General features: G+C 40.7%; 9 non-coding genes across 9 annotated transcripts; all 9 read right to left on the minus strand.

Annotated features, from left to right (window-relative positions):
• Window positions 1-399: 399 nt before the first annotated feature.
• TRNAK-CUU (transfer RNA lysine (anticodon CUU)) lies at window positions 400-472 on the minus strand. The gene has a single exon. It is a non-coding gene; the product is annotated as a tRNA-Lys (tRNA).
• A 982-nt stretch (window positions 473-1,454) lies between these two features.
• Window positions 1,455-1,527, minus strand: TRNAK-CUU (transfer RNA lysine (anticodon CUU)). Its single transcript has one exon. It is a non-coding gene; the product is annotated as a tRNA-Lys (tRNA).
• A 352-nt stretch (window positions 1,528-1,879) lies between these two features.
• Window positions 1,880-1,952, minus strand: TRNAA-AGC (transfer RNA alanine (anticodon AGC)). Its single transcript has one exon. It is a non-coding gene; the product is annotated as a tRNA-Ala (tRNA).
• A 1,169-nt stretch (window positions 1,953-3,121) lies between these two features.
• On the minus strand, window positions 3,122-3,194 carry TRNAK-CUU (transfer RNA lysine (anticodon CUU)). The gene has a single exon. It is a non-coding gene; the product is annotated as a tRNA-Lys (tRNA).
• Window positions 3,195-5,226: 2,032 nt separating this feature from the next.
• TRNAK-CUU (transfer RNA lysine (anticodon CUU)) lies at window positions 5,227-5,299 on the minus strand. Its single transcript has one exon. It is a non-coding gene; the product is annotated as a tRNA-Lys (tRNA).
• Window positions 5,300-6,789: 1,490 nt separating this feature from the next.
• On the minus strand, window positions 6,790-6,862 carry TRNAK-CUU (transfer RNA lysine (anticodon CUU)). Its single transcript has one exon. It is a non-coding gene; the product is annotated as a tRNA-Lys (tRNA).
• Window positions 6,863-9,721: 2,859 nt separating this feature from the next.
• On the minus strand, window positions 9,722-9,794 carry TRNAK-CUU (transfer RNA lysine (anticodon CUU)). Its single transcript has one exon. It is a non-coding gene; the product is annotated as a tRNA-Lys (tRNA).
• Window positions 9,795-12,918: 3,124 nt separating this feature from the next.
• Window positions 12,919-12,991, minus strand: TRNAA-AGC (transfer RNA alanine (anticodon AGC)). Its single transcript has one exon. It is a non-coding gene; the product is annotated as a tRNA-Ala (tRNA).
• Window positions 12,992-14,370: 1,379 nt separating this feature from the next.
• Window positions 14,371-14,443, minus strand: TRNAK-CUU (transfer RNA lysine (anticodon CUU)). The gene has a single exon. It is a non-coding gene; the product is annotated as a tRNA-Lys (tRNA).
• Window positions 14,444-14,638: the final 195 nt, after the last annotated feature.

Genomic DNA, 14,638 nt, shown 5'->3' on the forward strand with positions numbered 1-14,638 from the left:
AGAATGCGGGCATCGATCCCGCTACCCTCGCATGCTAAGCGAGCGCTCTACCATTTGAGCTAATTCCCCTGTGTGTTTAATCTGCATAACATGAAAAAAGTAACCTCACTGCCTTCCACACTTTATTTGATGTCCAATTGCCCATAACAGTGTTCAGTTCACTCCTAACTTATGCCTTACCTCCACTTATGGGATGTTTTACAGTTCAGGTTGGCCTGTTTACTACTCGAATATGAGTGATATTGTGGTGTGTTCATCTAGACTCATACCCTACCTAATCTTGAAGTTAAATTTCCCACCAATGAGAAACCAAGGGAGATACCATTTTTGATAGTTATTGCATGTCTAATGCAAGAATAATCACTAGATTATGAGAGTCCAGCAAAAATTACTCATTTTTGCCCAACGTGGGGCTCGAACCCACGACCCTGAGATTAAGAGTCTCATGCTCTACCGACTGAGCTAGCCGGGCTCCCACTTCAAGATGGTATGCAGACTAATCATTTTTTATGAAGGAAATCCATTCCTGGACAATTTTTGGGAGTTATTGCATGTCTAATGCAAGATTAATCTCCATATTATGAGAGTCAATGAAATATTCAGGCAAAATTTTTTCTTTTTCGCCCAACGTGGGGCTCGAACTCACGACCCTGAGCTTAAGAGTCTCATGCTCTACTGACTGAGCTTGCCGGGGTCCCTCCTTAAGACAGTATGCAGACCAATCACTTTTTGTGAAGAAAATGAAATCCTGGATATTCCTCTACTCTTGTTTTGCAAGGAAAGACAGATTTATACATCCTTTAGGGGACAGAGTGTCAAATAAAATAAGAGAAAATGAAAATGGAAGTTGTGAGAACTTCATGTTAAGATTGCATAAGAATTCAAATTCCTCTCACGTGCTAAAGAATACCTGAACCCTTTTGATTAAACCACTTTAGTTGTTATAATGAGACCATATTTGAAAGCCATCTGTGATTTTTCTGTTCTTACTCTGCAATGACCTTGGCAATGACAAGTTAAAAATAAAATGTATGCAAATTTTATAATGGAGGATGCGGGCATCGATCCCGCTTCCTCTCGCATGCTAAGCGAGCGCTCTACCATTTGAGCTAATTCCCCTGTGTGTTCAATCTGCATAACATGAAAAAAGTAACCTTACTGCCTTCCACACTTTATGTGAAGTCCATTTGCCCATAAGAGTTCACTCCTAACTTATGCCTTACCTCCACTTATGGGATGTTTTACAGTTCAGGTTGGCCTGTTTACTACTCGAATATGAGTGATATTGCGGAGTGTTCATCTAGACTCATACCCTACCTAATCTTGAAGTTAAATTTCCCACCAATGAGAAACCAAGGGAGATACCATTTTTGATAGTTATTGCATGTCTAATGCAAGAATATTCACCAGATTATGAGAGTCAATGCAATAATCCAGCAAAAATTACTCATTTTCGCCCAACGTGGGGCTCGAACCCACGACCCTGAGATTAAGAGTCTCATGCTCTACCGACTGAGCTAGCCGGGCTCCCTCCTTAAAACAGTATGCAGACCAATCACTTTTTGTGAAGAAAATCAAATCCTGGATATTCCTCTACTCTTGTTTTGCAAGGAAAGCCAGATTTATACATCCTTCAGAGGACAGAGTGTCAAAAAAAATAAGAGAAAATGAAAATGGAAGTTGTGAGAACTTCATTTTGAGATTGCATAAGAATTCAAATTCCTCTCACATGCTAAAGAATACCTGAACCCTTTTGATTAAACCACTTTAGTTGTTATAATGAGACCATATTTGAAAGCCATCTGTGATTTTTCTGTTCTTACTCTGCAATGACCTTGGCAATGACAAGTTAAAAATAAAATGTATGCAAATTTTATAATGGAGAATGCGGGCATCGATCCCGCTACCTCTCGCATGCTAAGCGAGCGCTCTACCATTTGAGCTAATTCCCCTGTGTGTTTAATCTGCATAACATGAAAAAAGTAACCTTACTGCCTTCCAAACTTTATGTGAAGTCCATTTGCCCATAAGAGTGTTAAGTTCACTCCTAACTTATGCCTTACCTCCACTTATGGGATGTTTTACAGTTCAGGTTGGCCTGTTTACTACTCGAATATGAGTGATATTGCGGAGTGTTCATCTAGACTCATACCCTACCTAATCTTGAAGTTAAATTTCCCACCAATGAGAAACCAAGGGAGATACCATTTTTGATAGTTATTGCATGTCTAATGCAAGAATATTCACCAGATTATGAGAGTCAATGCAATAATCCAGCAAAAATTACTCATTTTCGCCCAACGTGGGGCTCGAACCCATGACCCTGAGATTAAGAGTCTCATGCTCTACCGACTGAGCTAGCCGGGCTCCCTCCTTAAGACAGTATTCAGACCAATCCCTTTTTGTGAAGAAAATCAAATCCTGGATATTCCTCTACTCTTGTTTTGCAAGGAAAGCCAGATTTATACATCCTTCAGAGGACAGAGTGTCAAAAACAATAAGAGAAAATGAAAATGGAAGTTGTGAGAACTTCATTTTGAGATTGCATAAGAATTCAAATTCCTCTCACATGCTAAAGAATACCTGAACCCTTTTGATTAAACCACTTTAGTTGTTATAATGAGACCATATTTGAAAGCCATCTGTGATTTTTCTGTTCTTACTCTGCAATGACCTTGGCAATGACAAGTTAAAAATAAAATGTATGCAAATTTTATAATGTAGAATGCGGGCATCGATCCCGCTACCCTCGCATGCTAAGCGAGCGCTCTACCATTTGAGCTAATTCCCCTGTGTGTTTAATCTGCATAACATGAAAAAAGTAACCTCACTGCCTTCCACACTTTATTTGATGTCCAATTGCCCATAACAGTGTTCAGTTCACTCCTAACTTATGCCTTACCTCCACTTATGGGATGTTTTACAGTTCAGGTTGGCCTGTTTACTACTCGAATATGAGTGATATTGTGGTGTGTTCATCTAGACTCATACCCTACCTAATCTTGAAGTTAAATTTCCCACCAATGAGAAACCAAGGGAGATACCATTTTTGATAGTTATTGCATGTCTAATGCAAGAATAATCACTAGATTATGAGAGTCCAGCAAAAATTACTCATTTTCGCCCAACGTGGGGCTCGAACCCACGACCCTGAGATTAAGAGTCTCATGCTCTACCGACTGAGCTAGCCGGGCTCCCACTTCAAGATGGTATGCAGACTAATCATTTTTTATGAAGGAAATCCATTCCTGGACAATTTTTGGGAGTTATTGCATGTCTAATGCAAGATTAATCTCCATATTATGAGAGTCAATGAAATATTCAGGCAAAATTTTTTCTTTTTCGCCCAACGTGGGGCTCGAACTCACGACCCTGAGCTTAAGAGTCTCATGCTCTACTGACTGAGCTTGCCGGGGTCCCTCCTTAAGACAGTATGCAGACCAATCACTTTTTGTGAAGAAAATGAAATCCTGGATATTCCTCTACTCTTGTTTTGCAAGGAAAGACAGATTTATACATCCTTTAGGGGACAGAGTGTCAAATAAAATAAGAGAAAATGAAAATGGAAGTTGTGAGAACTTCATGTTAAGATTGCATAAGAATTCAAATTCCTCTCACGTGCTAAAGAATACCTGAACCCTTTTGATTAAACCACTTTAGTTGTTATAATGAGACCATATTTGAAAGCCATCTGTGATTTTTCTGTTCTTACTCTGCAATGACCTTGGCAATGACAAGTTAAAAATAAAATGTATGCAAATTTTAAAATGGAGAATGCGGGCACCGATCCCGCTACCTCTCGCATGCTAAGCGAGCGCTCTACCATTTGAGCTAATTCCCCTGTGCGTTTAATCTGCATAACATGAAAAAAGTAACCTCACTGCCTTCCACACTTTATTTGAAGTCCAATTACCCATAACAGTGTTCAGTTCACTCCTAACTTATGCCTTACCTCCACTTATGGGATGTTTTACAGTTCAGGTTGGCCTGTTTACTACTCGAATATGAGTGATATTGTGGTGTGTTCATCTAGACTCATACCCTACCTAATCTTGAAGTTAAATTTCCCACCAATGAGAAACCAAGGGAGATACTATTTTTGATAGTTATTGCATGTCTAATGCAAGAATAATCACCAGATTATGAGAGTCCAGCAAAAATTACTCATTTTTGCCCAACATGGGGCTCGAACCCACAACCCTGAGATTAAGAGTCTCATGCTCTACCGACTGAGCTAGCCGGGCTCCCACTTCAAGATGGTATGCAGACTAATCATTTTTTATGAAGGAAATCCATTCCTGGACAATTTTTGGGAGTTATTGCATGTCTAATGCAAGATTAATCTCCATATTATGAGAGTCAATGCAATATTCAGGCAAAAATTACTCGTTTTTGCCCAACATGGGGCTCGAACCCACGACCCCGAGATTAAGAGTCTCATGCTCTACCGACTGAGCTAGCCGGGTTCTCTCCTTAAAACAGTATGCAGACCAATCCCTTTTTGTGAAGAAAATCAAATCCTGGATATTCCTCTACTCTTGTTTTGCAAGGAAAGCCAGATTTATACATCCTTCAGAGGACAGAGTGTCAAAAAAAATAAGAGAAAATGAAAATGGAAGTTGTGAGAACTTCATTTTGAGATTGCATAAGAATTCAAATTCCTCTCACATGCTAAAGAATACCTGAACCCTTTTGATTAAACCACTTTAGTTGTTATAATGAGACCATATTTGAAAGCCATCTGTGATTTTTCTGTTCTTACTCTGCAATGACCTTGGCAATGACAAGTTAAAAATAAAATGTATGCAAATTTTATAATGGAGGATGCGGGCATCGATCCCGCTTCCTCTCGCATGCTAAGCGAGCGCTCTACCATTTGAGCTAATTCCCCTGTGTGTTCAATCTGCATAACATGAAAAAAGTAACCTTACTGCCTTCCACACTTTATGTGAAGTCCATTTGCCCATAAGAGTTCACTCCTAACTTATGCCTTACCTCCACTTATGGGATGTTTTACAGTTCAGGTTGGCCTGTTTACTACTCGAATATGAGTGATATTGCGGAGTGTTCATCTAGACTCATACCCTACCTAATCTTGAAGTTAAATTTCCCACCAATGAGAAACCAAGGGAGATACCATTTTTGATAGTTATTGCATGTCTAATGCAAGAATATTCACCAGATTATGAGAGTCAATGCAATAATCCAGCAAAAATTACTCATTTTCGCCCAACGTGGGGCTCGAACCCACGACCCTGAGATTAAGAGTCTCATGCTCTACCGACTGAGCTAGCCGGGCTCCCGCCTTAAAACATTATGCAGACCAATCCCTTTTTGTGAAGAAAATCAAATCCTGGATATTCCTCTACTCTTGTTTTGCAAGGAAAGCCAGATTTATACATCCTTCAGAGGATAGAGTGTCAAAAACATTAAGAGAAAATGAAAATGGAAGTTGTGAGAACTTCATTTTGAGATTTTTCTGTTCTTACTCTGCAATGACCTTGGCAATGACAAGTTAAAAATAAAATGTATGCAAATTTTATAATGGAGGATGCGGGCATCGATCCCGCTTCCTCTCGCATGCTAAGCGAGCGCTCTACCATTTGAGCTAATTCCCCTGTGTGTTTAATCTACATAACATGAAAAAAGTAACCTTACTGCCTTCCACACTTTATTTGAAGTGCAATTGCCCATAACAGTGTTAAGTTCACTCCTAATTTATGCCTTACCTCCACTTATGGGATGTTTTACAGTTCAGGTTGGCCTGTTTACTACTCGAATATGAGTGATATTGCGGTGTGTTCATCTAGACTCATACCCTACCTAATCTTGAAGTTAAATTTCCCACCAATGAGAAACCAAGGGAGATACCATTTTTGATACTTATTGCAAGTCTAATCACCAGATTATGAGAGTCAATGCAATAATCCTGCAAAAATTACTCATTTTCACCCAACGTGGGGCTCGAACCCACAACCCTGAGATTAAGAGTCTCATGCTCTACCTACTGAGCTAGCCGGGTTCTCTCCTTAAAACAGTCTGCAGACCAATCCCTTTTTGTGAAGAAAATCAAATCCTGGGTATTCCTCTACTCTTGTTTTGCAAGGAAAGCCAAATTTATACATCCTTCAGAGGACAGAGTGTCAAAAAAAATAAGAGAAAATGAAAATGGAAGTTGTGAGAACTTCATTTTGAGATTGCATAAGAATTCAAATTCCTCTCACATGCTAAAGAATACCTGAACCCTATTGATTAAACCACTTTAGTTGTTATAATGAGACCATATTTGAAAGCCATCTGTGATTTTTCTGTTCTTACTCTGCAATGACCTTGGCAATGACAAGTTAAAAATAAAATGTATGCAAATTTTATAATGGAGAATGCGGGCATCGATCCCGCTACCTCTCGCATGCTATGCGAGCGCTCTACCATTTGAGCTAATTCCCCTGTGTGTCTAATCTGCATAACATGAAAAAAGTAACCTTACTGCCTTCCACACTTTATGTGAAGTCCATTTGCCCATAAGAGTGTTAAGTTCACTCCTAATTTATGCCTTACCTCCACTTATGGGATGTTTTACAGTTCAGGTTGGCCTGTTTACTACTCGAATATGAGTGATATTGCGGAGTGTTCATCTAGACTCATACCCTACCTAATCTTGAAGTTAAATTTCCCACCAATGAGAAACCAAGGGAGATACCATTTTTGATAGTTATTGCATGTCTAATGCAAGAATATTCACCAGATTATGAGAGTCAATGCAATAATCCAGCAAAAATTACTCATTTTCGCCCAACGTGGGGCTCGAACCCACGACCCTGAGATTAAGAGTCTCATGCTCTACCGACTGAGCTAGCCGGGCTCCCTCCTTAAGACAGTATGCAGACCAATCCCTTTTTGTGAAGAAAATCAAATCCTGGATATTCCTCTACTCTTGTTTTGCAAGGAAAGCCAGATTTATACATCCTTCAGAGGACAGAGTGTCAAAAACAATAAGAGAAAATGAAAATGGAAGTTGTGAGAACTTCATTTTGAGATTGCATAAGAATTCAAATTCCTCTCACATGCTAAAGAATACCTGAACCCTTTTGATTAAACCACTTTAGTTGTTATAATGAGACCATATTTGAAAGCCATCTGTGATTTTTCTGTTCTTACTCTGCAATGACCTTGGCAATGACAAGTTAAAAATAAAATGTATGCAAATTTTATAATGTAGAATGCGGGCATCGATCCCGCTACCCTCGCATGCTAAGCGAGCGCTCTACCATTTGAGCTAATTCCCCTGTGTGTTTAATCTGCATAACATGAAAAAAGTAACCTCACTGCCTTCCACACTTTATTTGATGTCCAATTGCCCATAACAGTGTTCAGTTCACTCCTAACTTATGCCTTACCTCCACTTATGGGATGTTTTACAGTTCAGGTTGGCCTGTTTACTACTCGAATATGAGTGATATTGTGGTGTGTTCATCTAGACTCATACCCTACCTAATCTTGAAGTTAAATTTCCCACCAATGAGAAACCAAGGGAGATACCATTTTTGATAGTTATTGCATGTCTAATGCAAGAATAATCACTAGATTATGAGAGTCCAGCAAAAATTACTCATTTTCGCCCAACGTAGGGCTCGAACCCACGACCCTGAGATTAAGAGTCTCATGCTCTACCGACTGAGCTAGCCGGGCTCCCACTTCAAGATGGTATGCAGACTAATCATTTTTTATGAAGGAAATCCATTCCTGGACAATTTTTGGGAGTTATTGCATGTCTAATGCAAGATTAATCTCCATATTATGAGAGTCAATGAAATATTCAGGAAAAAATTTTTCTTTTTCGCCCAACGTGGGGCTCGAACTCACGACCCTGAGCTTAAGAGTCTCATGCTCTACTGACTGAGCTTGCCGGGGTCCCTCCTTAAGACAGTATGCAGACCAATCACTTTTTGTGAAGAAAATGAAATCCTGGATATTCCTCTACTCTTGTTTTGCAAGGAAAGCCAGATTTATACATCCTTTAGGGGACAGAGTGTCAAATAAAATAAGAGAAAATGAAAATGGAAGTTGTGAGAACTTCATGTTAAGATTGCATAAGAATTCAAATTCCTCTCACGTGCTAAAGAATACCTGAACCCTTTTGATTAAACCACTTTAGTTGTTATAATGAGACCATATTTGAAAGCCATCTGTGATTTTTCTGTTCTTACTCTGCAATGACCTTGGCAATGACAAGTTAAAAATAAAATGTATGCAAATTTTAAAATGGAGAATGCGGGCACCGATCCCGCTACCTCTCGCATGCTAAGCGAGCGCTCCACCATTTGAGCTAATTCCCCTGTGCGTTTAATCTGCATAACATGAAAAAAGTAACCTCACTGCCTTCCACACTTTATTTGAAGTCCAATTACCCATAACAGTGTTCAGTTCACTCCTAACTTATGCCTTACCTCCACTTATGGGATGTTTTACAGTTCAGGTTGGCCTGTTTACTACTCGAATATGAGTGATATTGTGGTGTGTTCATCTAGACTCATACCCTACCTAATCTTGAAGTTAAATTTCCCACCAATGAGAAACCAAGGGAGATACTATTTTTGATAGTTATTGCATGTCTAATGCAAGAATAATCACCAGATTATGAGAGTCCAGCAAAAATTACTCATTTTTGCCCAACGTGGGGCTCGAACCCACAACCCTGAGATTAAGAGTCTCATGCTCTACCGACTGAGCTAGCCGGGCTCCCACTTCAAGATGGTATGCAGACTAATCATTTTTTATGAAGGAAATCCATTCCTGGACAATTTTTGGGAGTAATTGCATGTCTAATGCAAGATTAATCTCCATATTATGAGAGTCAATGCAATATTCAGGCAAAAATTATTCGTTTTTGCCCAACATGGGGCTCGAACCCACGACCCCGAGATTAAGAGTCTCATGCTCTACCGACTGAGCTAGCCGGGTTCTCTACTTAAAACAGTATGCAGACCAATCCCTTTTTGTGAAGAAAATCAAATCCTGGATATTCCTCTACTCTTGTTTTGCAAGGAAAGCCAGATTTATACATCCTTCAGAGGACAGAGTGTCAAAAAAAATAAGAGAAAATGAAAATGGAAGTTGTGAGAACTTCATTTTGAGATTGCATAAGAATTCAAATTCCTCTCACATGCTAAAGAATACCTGAACCCTTTTGATTAAACCACTTTAGTTGTTATAATGAGACCATATTTGAAAGCCATCTGTGATTTTTCTGTTCTTACTCTGCAATGACCTTGGCAATGACAAGTTAAAAATAAAATGTATGCAAATTTTATAATGGAGGATGCGGGCATCGATCCCGCTTCCTCTCGCATGCTAAGCGAGCGCTCTACCATTTGAGCTAATTCCCCTGTGTGTTTAATCTGCATAACATGAAAAAAGTAACCTTACTGCCTTCCACACTTTATGTGAAGTCCATTTGCCCATAAGAGTTCACTCCTAACTTATGCCTTACCTCCACTTATGGGATGTTTTACAGTTCAGGTTGGCCTGTTTACTACTCGAATATGAGTGATATTGCGGAGTGTTCATCTAGACTCATACCCTACCTAATCTTGAAGTTAAATTTCCCACCAATGAGAAACCAAGGGAGATACCATTTTTGATAGTTATTGCATGTCTAATGCAAGAATATTCACCAGATTATGAGAGTCAATGCAATAATCCAGCAAAAATTACTCATTTTCGCCCAACGTGGGGCTCGAACCCACGACCCTGAGATTAAGAGTCTCATGCTCTACCGACTGAGCTAGCCGGGCTCCCTCCTTAAAACAGTATGCAGACCAATCCCTTTTTGTGAAGAAAATCAAATCCTGGATATTCCTCTACTCTTGTTTTGCAAGGAAAGCCAGATTTATACATCCTTCAGAGGATAGAGTGTCAAAAACATTAAGAGAAAATGAAAATGGAAGTTGTGAGAACTTCATTTTGAGATTTTTCTGTTCTTACTCTGCAATGACCTTGGCAATGACAAGTTAAAAATAAAATGTATGCAAATTTTATAATGGAGGATGCGGGCATCGATCCCGCTTCCTCTCGCATGCTAAGCGAGCGCTCTACCATTTGAGCTAATTCCCCTGTGTGTTTAATCTACATAACATGAAAAAAGTAACCTTACTGCCTTCCACACTTTATTTGAAGTGCAATTGCCCATAACAGTGTTAAGTTCACTCCTAATTTATGCCTTACCTCCACTTATGGGATGTTTTACAGTTCAGGTTGGCCTGTTTACTACTCGAATATGAGTGATATTGCGGTGTGTTCATCTAGACTCATACCCTACCTAATCTTGAAGTTAAATTTCCCACCAATGAGAAACCAAGGGAGATACCATTTTTGATACTTATTGCAAGTCTAATCACCAGATTATGAGAGTCAATGCAATAATCCTGCAAAAATTACTCATTTTCACCCAACGTGGGGCTCGAACCCACAACCCTGAGATTAAGAGTCTCATGCTCTACCTACTGAGCTAGCCGGGTTCTCTCCTTAAAACAGTCTGCAGACCAATCCCTTTTTGTGAAGAAAATCAAATCCTGGGTATTCCTCTACTCTTGTTTTGCAAGGAAAGCCAAATTTATACATCCTTCAGAGGACAGAGTGTCAAAAAAAATAAGAGAAAATGAAAATGGAAGTTGTGAGAACTTCATTTTGAGATTGCATAAGAATTCAAATTCCTCTCACATGCTAAAGAATACCTGAACCCTATTGATTAAACCACTTTAGTTGTTATAATGAGACCATATTTGAAAGCCATCTGTGATTTTTCTGTTCTTACTCTGCAATGACCTTGGCAATGACAAGTTAAAAATAAAATGTATGCAAATTTTATAATGGAGAATGCGGGCATCGATCCCGCTACCTCTCGCATGCTATGCGAGCGCTCTACCATTTGAGCTAATTCCCCTGTGTGTCTAATCTGCATAACATGAAAAAAGTAACCTTACTGCCTTCCACACTTTATGTGAAGTCCATTTGCCCATAAGAGTGTTAAGTTCACTCCTAATTTATGCCTTACCTCCACTTATGGGATGTTTTACAGTTCAGGTTGGCCTGTTTACTACTCGAATATGAGTGATATTGCGGAGTGTTCATCTAGACTCATACCCTACCTAATCTTGAAGTTAAATTTCCCACCAATGAGAAACCAAGGGAGATACCATTTTTGATAGTTATTGCATGTCTAATGCAAGAATATTCACCAGATTATGAGAGTCAATGCAATAATCCAGCAAAAATTACTCATTTTCGCCCAACGTGGGCCTCGAACCCACGACCCTGAGATTAAGAGTCTCATGCTCTACCGACTGAGCTAGCCGGGCTCCCTCCTTAAGACAGTATGCAGACCAATCCCTTTTTGTGAAGAAAATCAAATCCTGGATATTCCTCTACTCTTGTTTTGCAAGGAAAGCCAGATTTATACATCCTTCAGAGGACAGAGTGTCAAAAAAAAATAAGAGAAAATGAAAATGGAAGTTGTGAGAACTTCATTTTGAGATTGCATAAGAATTTTCTATTTCTATTTCTGGATTTGGTGAAGCGCAACAGCTACCCCGGCAAAGGGGTGTCCCGGCGCTAAGAACAGGCACCCAGACTGAGGATAGAGGGGGATGGGGGGAAGGGGAATCTAGGGAGCGGGGAAGAGGTGAGTCTTAATTGCTTTGCGGAAGGCTGGGAGGGAATCAATGGAACGAATGCTGAGGGGGAGATCGTTCCACAGTTTGGGACCGAGGACGCTAAAGGAACGGCCTCCAGTTCAGCAGAGTCGCGTCCTAGGGATTGTCAGGAGGAGTTGGTTGGAAGAACGCAAAGCACGGCCAGGAACGTAAGGTTGGGCAAGGCTACGAAGCAGAGGGGGGTTACCTTGTTTAACGATCTTAAAGATCGTGACTAAGGCCTTGAATTTAATTCGGAGTTCCACGGGCAGCCAGTGGAGCTTACGGATGGTAGCTCTGGCTGAACATCTGCGTGGGAGGCCGACCAGCATTCTGGCTGCCGCATTTTGGATACGTTGGAACCTGGTTATTTCCGCTTTGTTGGCTCCCAAAAGGAGGACGTTAGCGTAGTCCAGGCGCGATAGGATGGTGGCCTGGACGATTAACTGGCGAGCCTTAGAGTCGAAGAGCCCAAGTATGGGCCTGAGGTTCCTTAGAAGGCCTATGCAGGTGGCTGCCACCTTTTTAGTGTGGGACTGGAAGCTAAGGTTGGCATCCACCCAGACTCCCAGATTTTTGACACAATTTTTGGGGAGTGGAGTGGCGCCTAGGGATGACGGCCACCAGTGCTCGTTCCAAAGGCTGGTGTTGCGGCCTAGGAGGAGCACCTCGGTTTTTCCGGCGTTGAGTTGGAGGTAGCTGTCCGTCATCCAGCGGGCCACAGCAGTCATACCCTCTTTAAACTTAGATGCCACGGGGGACGGGCTTTCCGAGAGGGTGACGACCAGCTGGGTGACGTCGGCGTACGAGACCAGCGTGAGCCCCCACTCTCTAGCCACGTCCGTAAGTGGCTGGACGTATAGATTAAAGAGGGAGGGGCTCAACGCTGAACCCTGGGGGACACCTTGAGCTATGGGGTGGGGTTTAGAAAGAAATGGAGGGGCCGACACCTTGAAGGATCTATCCTTGAGAAAGGATTGGAACCATGCAAGTGCGAGGCCAGTCACACCGGCCATCTCCAGACGTTTCAGAAGGATGTCATGGGATACCGTGTCAAAAAAATTCAAATTCCTCTCACATTCTAAAGAATACCTGAACCCTTTTGATTAAACCACTTTAGTTGTTATAATGAGACCATATTTGAAAGCCATCTGTGATTTTTCTGTTCTTACTCTGCAATGACCTTGGCAATGACAAGTTAAAAATAAAATGTATGCAAATTTTATAATGGAGAATGCGGGCATCGATCCCGCTACCTCTCGCATGCTAAGCGAGCGCTCTACCATTTGAGCTAATTCCCCTGTGTGTTTAATCTGCATAACATGAAAAAAGTAACCTCACTGCCTTCCACACTTTATTTGAAGTCCAATTGCCCATAACAGTGTTCAGTTCACTCCTAACTTATGCCTTACCTCCAATTATGGGATGTTTTACAGTTCAGGTTGGCCTGTTTACTACTCGAATATAAGTGATATTGTGGTGTGTTCATCTAGACTCATACCCTACCTAATCTTGAAGTTAAATTTCCCACCAATGAGAAACCAAGGGAGGTACCATTTTTGATAGTTATTGCATGTCTAATGCAAGAATAATCACCAGATTATGAGAGTCCAGCAAAAATTACTCATTTTCGCCCAACGTGGGGCTCAAACCCACGACCCTGAGATTAAGAGTCTCATGCTCTACCGACTGAGCTAGCCGGACTCCCACTTCAAGATGGTATGAAGACTAATCATTTTTTATGAAGGAAATCCATTCCTGGAAAATTTTTGGGAGTTATTGCATGTCTAATGCAAGATTAATCTCCATATTATGAGAGTCAATGCAATATTCAGGCAAAAATTACTCTTTTTCACCCAACGTGGGGCTCGAACCCACGACCCTGCGATTAAGAGTCTCATGCTCTACCGACTTAGCTAGCCGGGGTCCCTCCTTAAGACAGTATGCAGACCAATCACTTTTTGTGAAGAAAATCAAATCCTGGATATTCCTCTACTCTTGTTTTGAAAGGAAAGCCAGATTTATACATCCTTCAGGGGACAGAGTGTCAAATAAAATAAGAGAAAATGAAAATGGAAGTTGTGAGAACTTCATGGTGAGATTGCATAAGAATTCAAATTCCTCTCACGTGCTAAAGAATACCTGAACCCTTTTGATTAAACCACTTTAGTTGTTATAATGAGACCATATTTGAAAGCCATCTGTGATTTTTCTGTTCTTACTCTGCAATGACCTTGGCAATGACAAGTTAAAAATAAAATGTATGCAAATTTTATAATGGAGAATGCGGGCATCGATCCCGCTACCTCTCGCATGCTAAGCGAGCGCTCTACCATTTGAGCTAATTCCCTGTGCGTTTAATCTGCATAACATGAAAAAAGTAACCTCACTGCCTTCCACACTTTATTTGAAGTCCAATTACCCATAACAGTGTTCAATTCACTCCTAACTTATGCCTTACCTCCACTTATGGGATGTTTTACAGTTCAGGTTGGCCTGTTTACTACTCGAATATGAGTGATATTGTGGTGTGTTCATCTAGACTCATACCCTACCTAATCTTGAAGTTAAATTTCCCACCAATGAGAAACCAAGGGAGATACCATTTTTGATAGTTATTGCATGTCTAATGCAAGAATAATCACTAGATTATGAGAGTCCAGCAAAAATTACTCATTTTCGCCCAACGTGGGGCTCGAACCCACGACCCTGAGATTAAGAGTCTCATGCTCTACCGACTGAGCTAGCCGGGCTCCCACTTCAAGATGGTATGCAGACTAATCATTTTTTATGAAGGAAATCCATTCCTGGACAATTTTGGGGAGTTATTGCATGTCTAATGCAAGATTAATCTCCATATTATGAGAGTCAATGCAATATTCAGGCAAAAATTACTCGTTTTTGCCCAACGTGGGGCTCGAACCCACGACCCTGAGATTAAGAGTCTC

Source organism: Lissotriton vulgaris, chromosome 1_1 (genome assembly GCF_964263255.1).
Source record: "Lissotriton vulgaris chromosome 1_1, aLisVul1.2, whole genome shotgun sequence".
NCBI lineage: Eukaryota > Metazoa > Chordata > Amphibia > Caudata > Salamandridae > Lissotriton > Lissotriton vulgaris.